This window comes from Oreochromis niloticus, linkage group LG3, assembly GCF_001858045.2.
Source record: "Oreochromis niloticus isolate F11D_XX linkage group LG3, O_niloticus_UMD_NMBU, whole genome shotgun sequence".
NCBI classification, from domain to species: Eukaryota; Metazoa; Chordata; class Actinopteri; order Cichliformes; family Cichlidae; genus Oreochromis; species Oreochromis niloticus.
The window spans coordinates 68,128,201-68,145,436 of NC_031967.2; the positions used below are offsets into that span (position 1 = coordinate 68,128,201).

The 17,236-nt window shown below is 41.4% G+C and overlaps 1 long non-coding RNA gene across 1 annotated transcript; it reads left to right on the plus strand.

Moving 5' to 3' along the window:
* The first annotated feature begins 4,450 nt into the window (after positions 1-4,450).
* LOC112846103 (uncharacterized) lies at positions 4,451-12,295 on the plus strand. The gene is made up of 3 exons (XR_003218933.1): positions 4,451-4,531; positions 7,173-7,268; positions 12,155-12,295. It is a non-coding gene; the product is annotated as an uncharacterized LOC112846103 (long non-coding RNA).
* Positions 12,296-17,236: the final 4,941 nt, after the last annotated feature.

The following is a 17,236-nucleotide window of genomic DNA, read 5'->3' on the forward strand; positions in this document are numbered from 1 at the left end:
TTTCATAGTGTCGAACCACCTTTGTACAGTTAAAGCCAGCAGTTACTACATGAGGGAAACCCCAACGTTATGCGTTTATACGCAGGTCAGGCTGATTACTGAACAAAAACCCGAAGATCAGCTGTTAATCGAATTTATTTGCTCTCTCTCCTCCTTAAACATGTTTTAATGTTAGTTATAATTCAGAATTGGCGACTGAAACACGTAGGACACATACGAACATCAGGAAATAAAAACCCGATAAATATAACCTCAGTAAATGAAGTCAGTGTCAGCGGGGGTTATTACAGCTGTGTACCGGGGCCTGCGCTTTGTCGGCGGTAACAACAGCTCGATTGCTTGCGAGGCAAGCGGGTCTATCCCACGCTTTGCCGTGAGACTGGGCAGACATCTCCGAAATCATTGAAGCACTTTTGCAAAGAGGCTCTATCTTGACAAACCGACCAGACATCTAAACCACTACATTCTCGGCTAAAAAAATATTAAAACTGTATTTGGTGACACACAAACAGGGTTTTTCAAAGTTCAGTTCTGTTAGTTTCAACATGCCGGTTGCTGTGTGCTAAAAACAATGGCCACCAGGCCAAAGCAATGGTTTTGAGTTGATCAGCGTTAACCCCGCCCCCTGAGTTTGATGGGTGAAGCTGACAGATAAAATTAATTCATGGTGAGACCTGAAGGAGTCAACTGTGCCATAATGAATTAATTAAATACACCATTAAATAATTATTTAAATGTGGAAATAATTAATTACTTAAATGTGTAAAAAATTATTTAATTAATTATTTCCCATTTTAATTAATTATTGCCACATTTAATTAATTATTTAATGGTGTATTTAATTAATTCATTATGGCAGTCCTGGCGTTCCATACTTCCAAGCCAAAGACTAGAATATATGATGAAGCATATCTTCCCTTTGGCTTCACCTGCACAAATGTCGAGGTAGGTCTCCCCTGCAGAATTAGTTTCCCTGCGTCGGGAGCAGCGCTGGGCTCTTCAAATCACAGACAAACAGTATCCAACAGTTGTTTATGTTTTTGAACCCATTTTGCACAGAGAGGCATTTTTTGATTTGATAGCAATGTTGAATATTATTACACAGGAAAAAACCCAACTACACTTAAAATAATTACACCGTGACGCCTCTGCCTTTGTAAATGGAAGGACAGTAACTGCGGGTGTATATGTAAGCGTGTAATACCTGAAGATAGAGACAAAAATACTGTCACTGTTAACCTGACTCTCTGCCATTCTGCAATTCATCTCATGTAAACAATAACGTGGCGCACAGCGTGACGTGAAAAGAGGCACATACCTTTGACGTTGCGTGACGAACTCTGTATTCCTCGTCCACACGTAAACGCAAAAAAGGAGTTTTAAAAAATCTCAGTTTCGGTGATTAGAAACTCTGTTTACGTGTTGACGAAAGGCCCAAATGCATAGAAACAGCTGCGTTTTCAAAAATACCCATGTAGGTGTGGACGTAGCGTAAAATAGCTAGTAGTGTATTTTATTACCACCTGTAATTTATGCTGTTTACTTGTATGTGTTTAATTGTTTACTAAATGTTTGAGTTGTGAAATAAACCGCAATGGACCTTGAAAACAAAATCTGGGTGTGGTTGGTTGTAGGGCGTGTTTTTTGGGGGGGCAGGGGGGCGAACATTTTTCTTGTAAAACAAAGGGGGGCCTAGCGAAAAAAGTTTGGGAACCACTGCTCTGGTCTAGTGGGTCGCGGGGGATTCTCTGGCTGGCTGGAGCGTCACCTAATAACCAGCTTGCAAGATAAAGCAAAATAAAAACAAACCAACAAACTAGGGCTGTCAACTTAAACGCCATTATGACAATTAACATACAAATTTTAATGCAATTAATCCATGTGGAGCACAGACAGACTCAAAATCCCTGAAATGTCTCTGTCAATGCATTTCGGGTAGTTTTTTCAAAGTTTTCCATTCTGTGCTCCAGATGGGATGACTGCGTTTAAACTTGTCATCCCAATTAGCCGGATTAAAGCGTTAATGCTGACAGCCCTACAACAAACACAAAACCAGAAGACATTATGATATAGACTTATACTTTGCACCGATGTGTTTTCTAAATTCTTTCACACATATATGCAAAAAGTGAGCGCGAGGGCCCTTGGTACGCCTGCTTGCTGCTGCTGCTGTGATGAAGTCTCACACAGAATCTGTCGAAAGGGGAGGGGGATGTGCTGCCTCCAAACACATTTCATTCATGATGTTGTCAGTCCAAGCCCATTATGTATTGTTTTTTTTCCCTCCTGGGTTGTGTGAAATCCTGAGGGGGGAACTATACAAGGTGTAGGTCTATTAGGTTATGTTGGGTGTTGATACTGGAGTGCCAGAGGGAGTGTTCGCCAGGGCACCAAACATGCCAGGACCACCCCTGCCTCCACCCACTCCACTCTGCCTGCACTGTCTTTCTCTTTCTCGTTCACTGTCTCTTTGAATAGTTAATCCCAGGTATTTAAACTCGCCCACCTTCACTACCTCTACACCTTGCAGCTTCACTGTTACACAACCTCCTTATCATTCACTCACATCTATTCTGTCTTCTTCTACTGGCTTGATTCCTCTTCTCTCCAGACTAGAGCTGGGCGATATATCGAGATTTTTAAAAATATCGATTTATTTTTATACGAGATATAAGATGTGACAATATCCTTTATATCGATATAGTCTGTTACGTTATAATTATAGTTGCGGAGCCGCAAGTTTGCCTCTCTTTCGTCCATTTTTGTCTTTACGCAACGTTACTCGACCTCGCCTCCGTTAATGAGTTACTGCGCATCGCCTCGTGAGTGGGGCTGGACGGCGTCAACGTGTTAACGAGTTAACCACGCTAACGAGCTAGCCACGCTAACGCCATGCACGGCCTGAAATCCTTTCATCTTCTCAAAAGTTGACTGGGCGCCTTTTGTATGAATTCTGTTTGTGCTTGATGACCGCGAACCGATTTTATGTGATACACAGCGCTCAGCAATCTGTCAAAAAATGTTTTAGTTCGACTTTGGTAAGCTACGGAGCTGCACCGCTTGATGGATTGTCGGAGCATTACGGCTACCGAGGAGCCTCGCGGAGTGATACGTACTGTGCTTCAACGTAATATTACCGTATTGTGTGTATAAGGACCATAAATGGCTCCTGTTCAGAGACATGGTTACGAAGCGGATTTCAAACTCCAGGCTGTCAGTCACGCAGTAGAAGTTGGGAACAGAGCAGCTGGGAAATCTGTCTCTATGTTATTATGCTCAGCGTCTGTTAGTTTACATTTTGACTGCACAATTTGCTCTTTGTTATGCACAAAACAACATAGTTTTCTTTTATTTATAGAGCATCATTATTTAATAAATGCTCATAATTCATGTACATCTATGCTGTATGTTAATAAAAGTGCCTGTGTGACATCTGGGACACAGCTTTGACTAAGAACTCTCTTTTTGTTCTTACTTTATGGCTTTAAAAAAAATATCGAGATATATATCTTATATCGCCATCCAGCTAAAAAATATCGAGATATGAATTTTGGGTCATATCGCCCAGCTCTACTCCAGACCATACCTTAACCTGTCACTATAGACCACAAAGTCATCTGCAAACCTCAGTCCAGAGACTCCTGCGTGACTTCATCTGTTAGCCTGTCCATCACCACTGCAAAAACAAAAAGGCTCAGAGATGATTCCTGATGTAATAAACATCACCCTCTTGAACCCATCCGTGTGCTCCTACCGCACACCTCACCACTTTCTCTCTGTCCTTATACATGTCCCGCACCGCCCTCACAAAATACTTCTCTGCCACGCACCCTGTCAACTGCTTTTTCTAAATCCACAAAGACATAGTGAAGCTCCTTCTGACCTTCTCTTCACTCTTGTAAATTCCCTGAAAGCGTACATCACATCAGAGCTCTTTTTTCAACATCAAGCCATACTACTGTTCACTGATCATTGGCTCTCTTCACCTAGCCTGAAGAACTCTTCCCTGTATCTTCATGGTGTGGCTCATCAGTTTTGTCTCTGCAGTTATGGCAGTTCTGTACATCAGCCTTTATTTTTGAAAATCAGCAGCAATAGACTTCATTCCTCTGGCATCCTCTCAACCCAAGACTGTGTTAAATAAGATTGGTTGAAAATTCCCATGCCATCTCTCCTAGACATCTCTGTACCTCCACATTTATGTGTTCTCCCTTTACACTCTTTGTCATCATCATAGCTGTCTTTGCTTCCTCTGTTCTAATCCTCTGCACTTCTAGATTCTTCTCTCTTCATTCATGGCCTATACTGTTAAATTACTACGAAGATTACATAAAGAAAAACTTCAGATCTGAATGTTTTTTGTGTGAAGCAGCAGTTTCTATACGAGCAGCTCTGCTATCACTCGCAGTGATGTCCTGTTTGTGTGTTTTATGTACAGAGAGTGATCCAGTCTGCTCAGCAGTGAAAACAGGAGATGTCAGTTATGGTGAAATTATCATCAAGGATGAGAAAAAACAATCACGGATTAGAGGTACAGCTGTTCTTCTTTGTTTCCTTCATGGTTCGACATAAACACACACTGAGACTTTGCTTTAGGCTAAATGGTAACTTTTGACTTCCTGATATTTGATAGGTTTTCCAATTAGCATGGGGCTGATTGGAATATTGAGTTTTTAGGTTGTTTAAGAAAGTAACAAAAATTCAGTAAATGAAAATGAACAATTATAATTATGTGTAAACAAGATAATTCATACATGCAAACATTTATTTACATTCATCCATTTTCTCATGCTTATCTTAGTCCAGGCTTCAAAGATGCCTAGACTTCTGTCTCCCAAGCCACCTTCTTTAACTCTTGTAAGGGAATTCCAATGACTTGCCAAACCAGCTGAGAGACATAATTTCTCTGGGAGAGTATCTTTCCACTGTGGCTTGAGTTATTCCAAGGTCTCAAAGCCTCAAAGGGAACAGCCAACTTAGCAATGGAGATACAGAACATGGTCCAGTCAGACTCTCCAGTCAGGCTTTCCCCATCTTCCTTAAGCAGCAGCATCTAGGTTTTCTTTCTTTAACATCCTAGGACCTGGCGTCCACATCACATTTTGGGATGTCTAGACCAAAATACAAAATTTTGCTCTACAAGGGCCTTATATCCCCTTATGAGGACATTTTAGTTTAGTTCAAGTTTAAAACGAATGTCCTCATATGTGGATCTCACTTCTCAGAATCAAAAATCAGGTAAAAAAACCCAACAAAAAACAATAATCTGGTCATTCTGTGTTTTTACATTCATCAGGGCCCAAACACCCAAATGGCAAAGAGAATTTAAAAATGCATGCTATGAAATAGTTTGGGTCTTAGGGGTTAAAAGAAGAACAGATTCCGAAGTTAATGAAAAATCTATAATATTTACTGTAGGACAAATAGTTGGCAAAACTTTTAACCAAAATTAAGTTGCTTCAAGGGCCAGTGTTTCACCACTGGAAATGTGTTGCTTAAATATTATGATATTAAGAAGGTCCATGGTTTAGCAGCTGATGGGATTCATCAGTGTACAAATTAAAACCTCCAATTATAATCACTTCATCTGTTTTAATAAGAGTCAAAAAGTGAGAAAACTCAGTTAAAAGTGATGCTGTTGAAGTGGATGATCAATAAACTGAAACACAATAAAACTGCTTTAAGAAGAAGAATTTAAAATTTGGTGCTAAAAAAAAGTGGAAAATATATATTCCAGATACCAGAAAGACTTAAAACATGGCCTGACACCAGCTACTTATGTACACCTTACTAGTATGTGGTTGGACACAAGTTTTTATTTATTCTAAATCAAGTTATTTGAATGTATCATGGTTACAGGTACCAGGTAGCATCCATGGACAACTATACATCTGTCCTATAAACAGGAGATGCAGCTTGTTGTTGCTGAATGAGCCATCGTTATTTATTCCACTTCATACTTTATGACCTTTTTATTTACTTCCTGGTGTTACAACTTTGTATTCATTTTTTTTTTCAAAAGTTTTCTCAGATATTATCATTACATGTTCTCTCATCACATAGACAACTGCTATAATAATAAATCTAAAAATGTTCCAAAAGAGTGGTGTAATCGGCACTACCTTGAAATGAATGACACCCCTCCCCCCCAAAAATAACAGCCTATTTTGGTTTTTTTAATTCATTCCTGTGTGTTACCATGAGACTTATAACAAGACAAACTGAACAGACCTCTGATACAATGAATCATTTTCACTTTAAACGTCTGCATGACAATCCACAGCACATGCTTCAGTAATTCCAATTAACTATAGTAGGAAGCCATCTTTTTGGCTAGTTTGGCTAAGAATAGTCTGCTTGTTGTTAGAATACGTTTGCTTTGTGCTCTGTGGTGAAATGTGTCACTTTGCACTGAGAGAAGATGGCAGCATTGTGGTTGTTCACCTTCAGTTTTCACACAAACATCACGCAGGTCTTTGTCATCTGTTAGTGTTTCTCTGCAGAGGTGTTAAAGACGTGGGAAAAAAACTGTGAAAAGCTTCTGATGTTTGTAAAAGTTGGGACTTATTTTTTTCATAAACAAGAATAAATAACATTTTTTATAGCAGCTGTCTAATACTATTCCTTTACCAATACTATTGTATCTGCAGTAATTGGGAAGACGTCACCTATGGAGAATCACGGGGAGGGGGGGGATTATGTGGCTGGCTGTGCAGAGCAACAGGGGAACGCAAATGGTCAGCATAGAGACCAGAGGGTTAAATATGGATTGTCAAATTCTACTTCAAATTAGAATGACAACTATAATAAGAACTTTATTTACTTTACATCTAGAAGAAAATACTTCTTTGGATTGCTGTTATTGGAGGATGGGGTCAAAATGAGCCCACTTGGCAGACGTGTTAAAGACAATGGCTCTACTATGTGCTATATTTTTGGCTATTGTAATAGCCAAAAATATAGCGTAAATATAGTGTAAATTATTTTACACAAAAGCTTTTTACTCAATAGACTGATCATACTAGAACATGAGTTTGAGTCAGGGACAAAGTGATTGTTTGGTTTAATTTTTTATTTAATTTTTTTTTTGGGGGGGGCAGTAACAAATTTCTTAAATGTAATCTCTGTTTAGATATTTAATTACATTTTTTTATGTTGAATCGTTTCATCAGATCAAGAAGAAACTGGAGAAGATGAAATCATCACTCACGTCAAGTACAACATCAAAACAATAAATCATCAACAACAACCAATCAGACGAAGCAGAGGTAATGTAGCATTTTCTCCATGGTGAGGTTTGGACAGTTTCAGCTGCTTGTTATCGTAGTAAATATGAAGGTCAGTGTACTTGTTGTTTTGTTGGACAACGTGGCTGTCTGTGGAGACTCGTTCACTTTTGTAGCCTCAAGTGGACATTAGAGGAACTGCATTTTTTATTTTTTTATTTTTTCTCCCTAGTTCATTCTTCGGCTCTGGAAGTTTCTGTTTGGTTTGTTTGATATTTTGATTAAGCTTGATTGCACAGAGCTTCACCCATATGTCGGACAGGTTTTAGTAGTTTGACTGCTGAGTGGTAAAATCTGAGTCTAAGGACTTTGGTGAATGTTTACAGTGGCAACATAGGAGTGATGGTATTTAAAAAAATAAATAAAAAAACTGGGAAAATTTGAATCATGAGCATAGTTTGGATTATAAGGACATTTCTCATCAAACGCCCGAGTTTGGTAGTTTAGTATGAAGACAGAATCAGATTTAATTCATGAAGACAGTTCATGCTAACTGATAATATGAGTGATTATGAGGACATTATGGGGCACATGAGGGAGGTTCAGAAAATGTAATCCCGATATTTAAATGTATGCTTTTTTTTTTTTTTGCATGAGTTTCCTTTATGTAAAATTTAATCAGTACGGTCAAATGTCTTTAAAACTATGCGTAGTGAGTGTTGTTCACTGTGAGCTGGACTGTGTGTTTGTGGTCTGCGGTTAACTGAAGCTAACAGCTCTGCAGTCGTCCAGCATCCTGTTTCTGATAGAAAGAAAACACTTCAGCTGCAGGTGTTTCAACACCAGGTTGTTAATTTTAAACACAAGAAGAACACGTAGACATGATTTGGAGAAACATTTCTCCAAACTCTAAACACAGAAAATAAGTTGACTCTAGGGCTGGGTATCGTCACTGATTTCTAGAATCGATTTGATTCGGGGAAATTTGGCCTCAGTCAGAAATATCATAATTCTGATCATTTATCAGTACACATCCAGATTTCTATATCCATCAAAAGAAAGCTGACACTAGTGAGACTATCAGAGGTGTGAGCATCACAGCAGATGCCTTTTTATAGCAGATAACCTTAAAAATATTTTGCAGTCGAACAAAAACTGAACTATGAATCAACATGTAAACATTACCTGATGCTGCTGAAGTGAAGCAGAGCAAAGTTACCGAAGTTTAAAAGTTAATAGCTTTGCAATTTCCCATAATTTTAAAAAGTTTACATTTCTTCAGTACTGGTCTTCTGTGCAAACCACAGTTTGGCCATAATGAACACCTTGTTCGAACATAAGAGTGTCCATAAGTGCACGTAGCACCAGGACACTCTAGGCCACAGGTCGATGATCAATTTTGTAATCGTATCACCAGACCTGCGACCATATGTTCTGGACACTCGGGTAAAGAGAGGGGCATCTTTCTTTGCCTTTAGACAATTTAAAAAAAAAAAAAAAAAAGGGGGGGGGGCTGAGCTGTCAACTGATCACCACCTGGTGGCGTATTGTCTCAAGTGGCGAGGGAGGATGCTGGACAGACCTGGCACGCCCAAGCGTAAAGTGAGGGTGTGCTGGGAATGTCTAGCAGAGGCCCCGGACCACGAGATTCAACTCACACCTCCGACAGAGGTTCAACTGCATTCCGAGGGAGACTGGGGACATTGAGTCCAAATGGATCATGTTCAGCACCTCCATTGCCCAAGCCGCTGCAATGAGCTGTGGCCGCAAGATAGTTGGTGCCTGTTGTGGTGGTAATCCCCGAACCTAATGGTGGACATCAGAGGTGAGGGAAGCCACAAAGCTGAAGGAGTCGTCCTACCGGGCTTGGTTAGCCTGTGGGGCAGCTAATAGGTACCGACAGGCCAAGTGGAATGTGGCACGGGAGGTGGCGGAAGCAAAAACTCGGGTGTGGGAGGAGTTCAGAGAGACCATGGAAAAAGACTTCCGGACTGCCTCAAAGAGATTCTGGCAAATCGTCAGGTGACTCAGGAGGGGAGAGCGGTGTTCTACCTGCACACCATGGGGTGTACAGGGTCAGCCCCAGGGGGCTCTGGATGTCGTAGGGCTGTTTTGGTTAACACGTCTCTGCAATGTCGCGTGAAGTTCAGGGGCAGTAACCCTGGACTGGCAGACCGGGGTGGTGGTCCCCATCTTTAACAAAGGGGACTGGAGGGTGTGTTCCAACTACAGGGGAATCACACTCCTCAGCATCCCTGGGAAAGTCTATGCCAGGGTGCTGGAGAGGAGAGTCTGTCCATTAGTCGAACCTCTAATACAGGAGTAACAATGCGGTTTTCGTCCTGGTCGTGGAACACTGGACCAGCTCTTTATCCTCTCAAGGATACTCAAGGGTGTATGGGAGTTTGCCCAACCAAACTGTGCTTTGTGGACTTGCAGAAGGCATTTGACCGTGTCTCTCGGGGGGTCCTGTGGGGGGGCGCTCCGAGAGTATGGGGTGTCTGGCCCATTGCTATGGGCCATTCAGTCCTTATACGACCGTTGCAAGAGCTTGGTCCGCATAGCCAGCAGTAAACTCTGGCTTGTTCCCGGTAGGTGATGGGCTCCACCAGCAGTGTTGGGAAGGTTACTTTTAAAATGTATTCCACTACAGAATACTGAATACATGCCCCAAAATGTATTCTGTAACGTATTCCGTTACGTTACTCAATGAGAGTAACGTATTCTGAATACTTTGGAATACTTAATATATTATCATGCTGTTTACAACTACATGAATGTCCTATTGGTGTGATTTATTACTGTTACTGAAGGTCCGCGGCTCCGAAACGTAGTAAAGGGACCTCTGGCTAATACGTCGGGTTCGTGTCGGGCTGGTAGCCGAAAACTAGCTTTACTTTGTTGTCTGGGTCAACTTTGCTTGCCAGAGACAGAGAGAGGCGTTGAAAGGCTTCTCCAACGGAACTTATTTTTTCCGGAGGAAAACACGAACACGGTGTACAGTTGAGTCTTAATAGCTTACTTACAGCTGGGCTCGTCAGGCACTCTTCTTGGCTGCTGTGGTTATTATTATATTTACATGCTTCCAGCTCCCGTTTTTGCTCCGTGACAGCTCGGACTTTTCCTTTCTCTCCCTCCCTCGCTCACAGACACATAACGGGTATGGTAGTCCATTCTCCCTGCAGCACGGACTACACTGCCCATCAGGCTACATGCTTTAGAGCTATGCCTGTAGCATTCTGCCTTTTAGCTTAGCACAACAACAACAACAAAAAAGCGCTCTCTCACCCAGGAAACACGCAGAGAGAGAGCGCGTCACCCTGTAACCATGGCAACCGTAACGCTGCCGCCTGGAACAACAGAACGTAGCTGTCAAACAAACCCAAACAATCCTGACCCGCGACAATATGAAACAGGGAAGTACCGCCGTGTGTTCCATTTATTTCAACAAAGTAACTGTATTCTGAATACCACCTTTTTAAACGGTAACTGTAACGGAATACAGTTACTCATATTTTGTATTCTGAATACGTAACGGCGGTACATGTATTCCGTTACTCCCCAACACTGTCCACCAGGGCTGCCCTTTGTCACAGATTCTGTTCAAAATTTTTATGGACAGAATTTCTAGGCGTAGCCAAGTGCAGTCAATCTACACCCCTACCCTCACCTATGGTCGCAAGCTGTGGGTAGTGACCAAAAGAACAAGTTCACGAATACAAGCGGCGGAAATGGGCTTCCTCCAAAGGGTGGCTGGCCTCTCCCTTAGAGAGGGTGAGAAGTTCAGCCATTCGGGAGGGGCTCACTTTTTAATTTCTGTCTCAGTATCGTTATTTAAATTCTAAATCTGATTGTTGGATCTAATAATTTCATAGTTTCTGTGATATTTCTGACATGTTGAACCTTCATCCTAAAGGTCAAAGCTCACAGCTCAGTGGTCGGTCCCTTCCTCCTGAATTTCACATGTATATCAAACCAACAACACATCCTGTTTTCTCTGCTCAGTTTGTGGATCTTGTTCAGCATTAAAACAGATGTTTTAATGCTGAACTACCAAACCATAATTCTTTAACAGCCAGAATTATGGGTATTTTTGATGAATATATCAGTCAGTTCCAGTTTTTAGGTCCACTGTTATCTCAAAGGTCCATCTCACAATGTGCCTCTCATACAATTAGGTGTGTTGTGACTGTGTGGTGTATCATAAATTTGATTAGTGTTGGAGTTGTACATCTCAGTTCCTTATATTTCATGCCTTATTGTTTTATTTGTTGTTTTGACTGTTTTTCAATTGAATATGCAGTGGGAATGTAGAGGGAGATAAGTAGTGAAGGTTTTGCCTGGTTTGATTGTGCGTTGATCCATTGGTAATGCCTCAGGGCTCCAATAGGTGGATTTGCACGCCGCCTCCTTCACTTAATACAGATGAGTGAGAGTGAAAGCTGCGTGTCCGTGCCATTCTTTTGTCTGCAGTAGTAATTAGCAAGACATTTATTGTCACGAGAGGTGTAAAGAGGCAGACTGAACAGACAATTTACCAAATGCCAGGAAAGGTAGCACAAAGAGAAATAAAGCTGCAGTTTTGCCCAGACATCCGATTAGCAAGTTCAGAGGTACCGAATCCCTCTGTGTGGGTCATAACGAGAGGGGCAGAACATAGGCAAATCAGCACTAGCAGAGATGTAGAAATGACCTCTTCTCAATGACCAAACACACGTCTCCAGTACAAGGGGGCTACAATCTTACAACTACACATGTACAGCGCATACTGGCTAAGTCAGGCATATGTTGCTCCATGCTCGATGGATCTCAGTTTAACAGAGTACATAACTCTGTGATGTCTGGAGCACAGTGTCTGGGCTTTCTTAAATGTAATCTCTGTTTAGATATTTAATTTAACAATTTTTTATGTTGAACCATTTCATCAGATCAAGAAGAACCTGGAGAAGATGACGTCATCACTCATGTCATGTACAACATCAAAACATTCAGTCATCAACAACAACCAATCAGACGAAGCAGAGGTAATGTTGTGTTTTCTTCAAGGGGGGGATGTCAAGGAGGAGGTTAGGATAATTTCAGCTCCTTGTTATCATATTAAAGATGTTGGTAATTTACTTGTTGTTTTGTTAGATTACTGCGTTGGACAACGTGATTGTCTGTGGAGACTGATTCCCTTTTGGAGCCTGCTTGCTTTTTTGTCAGTTTTTTCAGTTCTGAAAGTTTCTGTTTGGTTTGTTTGATATTTTGATTAAGCTTTATTGCACAGAGCTTCACCCATATGTTGGACAGGTTTTAGCAGTTTGACTGCTGAGTGGTTAAATTTGCTTCTACGATCTTTGGTTAAGGTTTACAGTGGGACCTTATGTAGTGTCAGGGCCATGGCGTCATCAGCGGGCCTGTTTTGGCGGTATGTGAATTGTAGAGGGTCCAGTGAGTTGGGTAGTGTAGAGCAGATGAAGCAAGCACTTTGGCGACAGTGGGAAGGAAAAACTCCCTTTTAACATTAAGAAACCTCCGGCAGAACCAGGCTCAGGGAGGGACGGGGCCATCTGCTGCGACCGGTTGGGGTGAGAGAAGGAAGACAGGATAAAGACATGCTGTGGAAGAGAGACAGAGGTTAATAACAGATATGATTCGATGCAGAGAGGTCTGTTAACACATTCTGAGTGAGAAAGGTGACTGGAAAGGAAACACTCAATGCATCATGGGAATCCCCGGCAGCCTACGTCTATTGCAGCATAATTAAGGGAGGATTCAGGGTCACCTGGTCCAGCCCTAACTATATGCTTTAGCAAAAAGGAAAGTTTTAAGCCTAATCTTGAAAGTAGAGATAGTGTCTGTCTCCCGAATCCAAACTAGAAGCTGGTTCCACAGAAGAGGGGCCTGAAAACTGAAGGCTCTGCCTCCCATTCTACTTTTAAATACTCTAGGAACAGCAAGTAGGCCTGCAGTGTGAGAGCGAAGTGCTCTAATAGGGTGATATGGTACTACAAGGTCATTAAGATAAGATGGGGCCTGATTATTTAAGACCTTGTATGTGAGGAGCAGGATTTTGAATGGATGGATGGATTTAACAGGAAGCCAATGAAGGGAAGCCAATACAGGAGAAATATGCTCTCTCTTTCTAGTCCCTGTCAGTACTATTGCTGCAGCATTTTGGATTAGCTGAAGGCTTTTCAGCGAGTTTTTAGGACATCCTGATAATAAAGAATTACAGTAGTCCAGCCTGGAAGTAATAAATGCATGAACTAGTTTTTCAGCGTCACTCTGAGACAGGATATTTCTAACTTTAGAGATCTTGCGCAAATGGAAGAAAGCAGTCTTACATATTTGTTTAATATGTGCGTTGAAGGACATGTCCTGGTCAAAAATGACTCCAAGGTTCCTCACAGCATTACTGGAGGCCAAGGTAATGCCATCCAGAGTAAGAATCTGCTTAGATCGTCTTGATGCATTCTCAATCATCCAGGAAAGTAAATCTCCAAAAGTTGAATCTGTTTATCTGGATGTAGCGTTTTGTGGGAGAAACGTTTCGTCACTCATCCAAGTGACTTCTTCAGTCTCAGCTGACTGCAGGTTTCCCCAAACCTTATAAACAGTACATTTGCATAATGACTGAAACCAGCCCACTGAAGGAACAATGGGCTGGGAGGTCAGTTCCTTAATTATAATTATGCAAATTCCCATGACCATTGATCAACAATCACTGACCAAAACCCACTGATCAAAGAACACTGATCAATGGCCATGAGTACTATTCACAGAGAGTTGGGGAATGGAAAGACCATCTCTGAATCGAGGAGGGGGCCTAAGGGTACATCTTTCGCCATCTTACAATGCTGTGATTGCAGCCATTCCCCAAGTCATTTGGATGACTGACGAAACGTTTCTCCCACAAAACGCTACGTCCAGATGAACAGATTCAACTTTTGGAGAAATCTGGTTAGATACCATATTTCTAAGATTTTCAGGGCCGAGTACAATGACCTCAGTTTTATCTGAATTAAGAAGCAGAAAGTTAGCGGCCATCCAGGTCTTTATGTCTTTAAGACATCCCTGCAGTTTAACTAATTGGTGTGTGTTACCTGGCTTCATGGATAGATAGAGCTGGGTGTCATCTGCATAGCAGTGAAAATGTATACTATGTCTTCTAATGATACTGCCTAGGGGAAGCATGTATAATGTAAACCAAATTCGTCCTAGTACTGAACCCTGTGGAACTGACCTTAGTGTGTGAAAAGGACTCTCCATTTACATGCACAAAGGTTGGAGATTGGCCTATAATTAGTTAAGACTGCTGGGTCTAGAGATGGCTTTTTGAGTAAAGGTTTAACTACAGCCACCTTGAAGGCCTGTGGTACATAGCCGATTATTAGAGATAGGTTAATCATATTTAAGATTGAAGCATTAATGAATGGCAGGATTTCTTTGAGCAGTTTTGTAGGAATGGGGTCTAAAAGACACGTTGATTGTTTGGAGGAAGTAATTATTGAAGTTAACTCAGAAAGATCAGTTGCATGAGTGCTGCTGTTTGACTGAGGAAGAATAAAGTAGTCGTGGTAAGCCAATCACATGACCACTTAAAGACAAAGCAACAAGGTGATATATACCAGTTTATAAATTGTGTTGATAGGCCACGTAAAACCAGAGTCATGATAAACAATATATACGCGGCGTGTTTTCCTCAATAGTTTCGCCACATTAGCGCTAGCAAGCACTCTGCTTATGAGCAACAAAACAAAACAAAACAGGGGAAGTTTTAGGAGTGACGGCGAGAGAGAGAGCGAGAGAGAGAGAGAGCAGAAAAATAGAGAGAGCGAGTTTTGAGATGTGAGAGATTTGCGACGTTTAGCGTGTTTGGAGTGTGTAGTTAATGTGTTGTCTTGTGTAGTTAGTGTGTAGTGTAGTGGATAGTTTTGTGTTGTGTGTCAGAACAATGAGGCGACTGCTGTCTCCAGGTAGAAACAGCAGTGATACACCTGCTGCTGTCAGACCTGCAGGTATCAGGCTGTGATGTTCTCCTTTATAGTGGACAGAAATGATTTTTTGGAGTGGCACAAATAATTTGTGTGGCATCTTATTGAAGAACAGCTGATTGTTCTTTAAATAGTTTGAAATGGTTATTTAAAAAAAGGGTAAAAGGTAAATGGATGCAAATAACTTTGTTGTTTGCAAAACTTGCGCATAGGATCTTAAAATTGACAATTTATTTTTGCATTTAAGGTTATGAAATATGATTAATTAAAGATGTTTGTGGTTGTTACAGTAAAAATATAACTTTTTCTACTGTGATTATATGGTTTTTGTCTGATTTTAGGTCAATTGTGTTAATACAGTATGTCAAAATGAAAACATGAATGTAAATTCAGGCACGTGAGGTTGTGCTGAAAAGAATGATACCAAACAAGTCAAAGTAAATAGTTTTTAAAGGTGAAATGTGGAGGGAAAATCAAAAGTAGTAAAAAATGGCCAATTATACCCTGGACCCCAGAGGGTTAAACGGTTTTTTTTAAAGTAACGCAATAGTTACTTTTCAAGTAATTAATTACTTTTAGAATATTGTAACTCAGTTACTAACTCAGTTACTTTTTTGAAGAAGTAACTAGTAACTACAATTGAATTACTTTTTCAAAGTAACTTGCCCAACACTGATAATATCCCTCCTCAGGAGTCACACATGTGTCCACTGGACCATCTGGGAACTCTTCTTGTTTAGCACTCGTAATAACACAAACACTAAATCCTCCTTCTCTTGTGCTGTTTTGTAGCAGTGTATACACCTGAGACTGTCACCTGTCTGTCTGTCCTGCACTCTCTCTCTGTTTCTTTCTCTCTGATTGTGGAATAAAAGTATAAACATGTATTTATAAGTTACACTTGTGTTTGAATCCTGCAGCTTATCACACCTTTGATTTCCATGTGTGACAACTGCAAGTGTCCAGAGTGAGGACAGACTGAGGGACCCACTGCTGCACATCATCTGTGAGGCTTTGCACCCCTGATGATCCACCAGGACAAACTCAGCAGTGTGTGAGGAAGAGGAGGAGGAAGAGCCAGCAGCAGCTGACAGATGGAGAGAATAGACAGACTGTTCCCTGTTTGTGAAGGACTGCTAGGAAAGTTTGACATAACTAATTGTCTGTCCTGAATCAGTCTTATTAGGTAATGTTCAAATAATGTTATCATCCCAGTGTTTTCAGTGTGGGAGAAAGTACTCAGGGCCTTCAAGTTACACACTATGAAAGGCAGCAACAAGTTTAATGTCCAGAAACCTAAAGTATGTATCAGCAGCAGAATGGAGCTAAAAATAAATGTTTGTTTCAGTTCTATGAAGCTTTGAGTATTTTGGATTAGTAGCACTGCTGTGTTTGTTGCATCATATTGCTGTAATTGTTTATATGCTTATATATTCTAAGGTAAGTTGATCTATAGTGTTACATCATATTCTATAAGGATGTTATGTGTTTGTATACTTTCTGCCCAGTTTGACCCATTTAGCAGAAGTCAGCCTGTTTAAGGCTCTGATATCTATTCTGTATGACTTAAAGCAGTTATGACATGGTCTGATTTTCTCACCCATCCATCCATCCATCCATCCATCCATCCATCCATCTTCATCTGCTTTATCCGAGGCCGGGTCGCGGGGGCAGCAGCCTAAGTAGAGAAGCCCAGACCTCCCTCTCCCCAGCCACCTCCTCCAGCTTATCCGGGGGAACACCAAGGCGTTCCCAGGCCAGCCGAGAGATATAATCTCTCCAGCGTGTCCTGGGTCTGCCCCGGGGCCTCCTCCCGGTGGGACATGCCCGGAACACCTCACCCAGGAGGCGCCCAGGAGGCATCCTTGTCAGATGCCCGAACCACCTCAACTGGCTCCTTTCGATGTGGAGGAGCAGCGGCTCTACTCTGAGCCCCTCCCGGATGGCCGAACTTCTCACCCTATCTCTAAGGGAGAGGCCAGCCACCCTTCGGAGGAAGCTCATTTCTGCCGCTTGTATCCGCGATCTCGT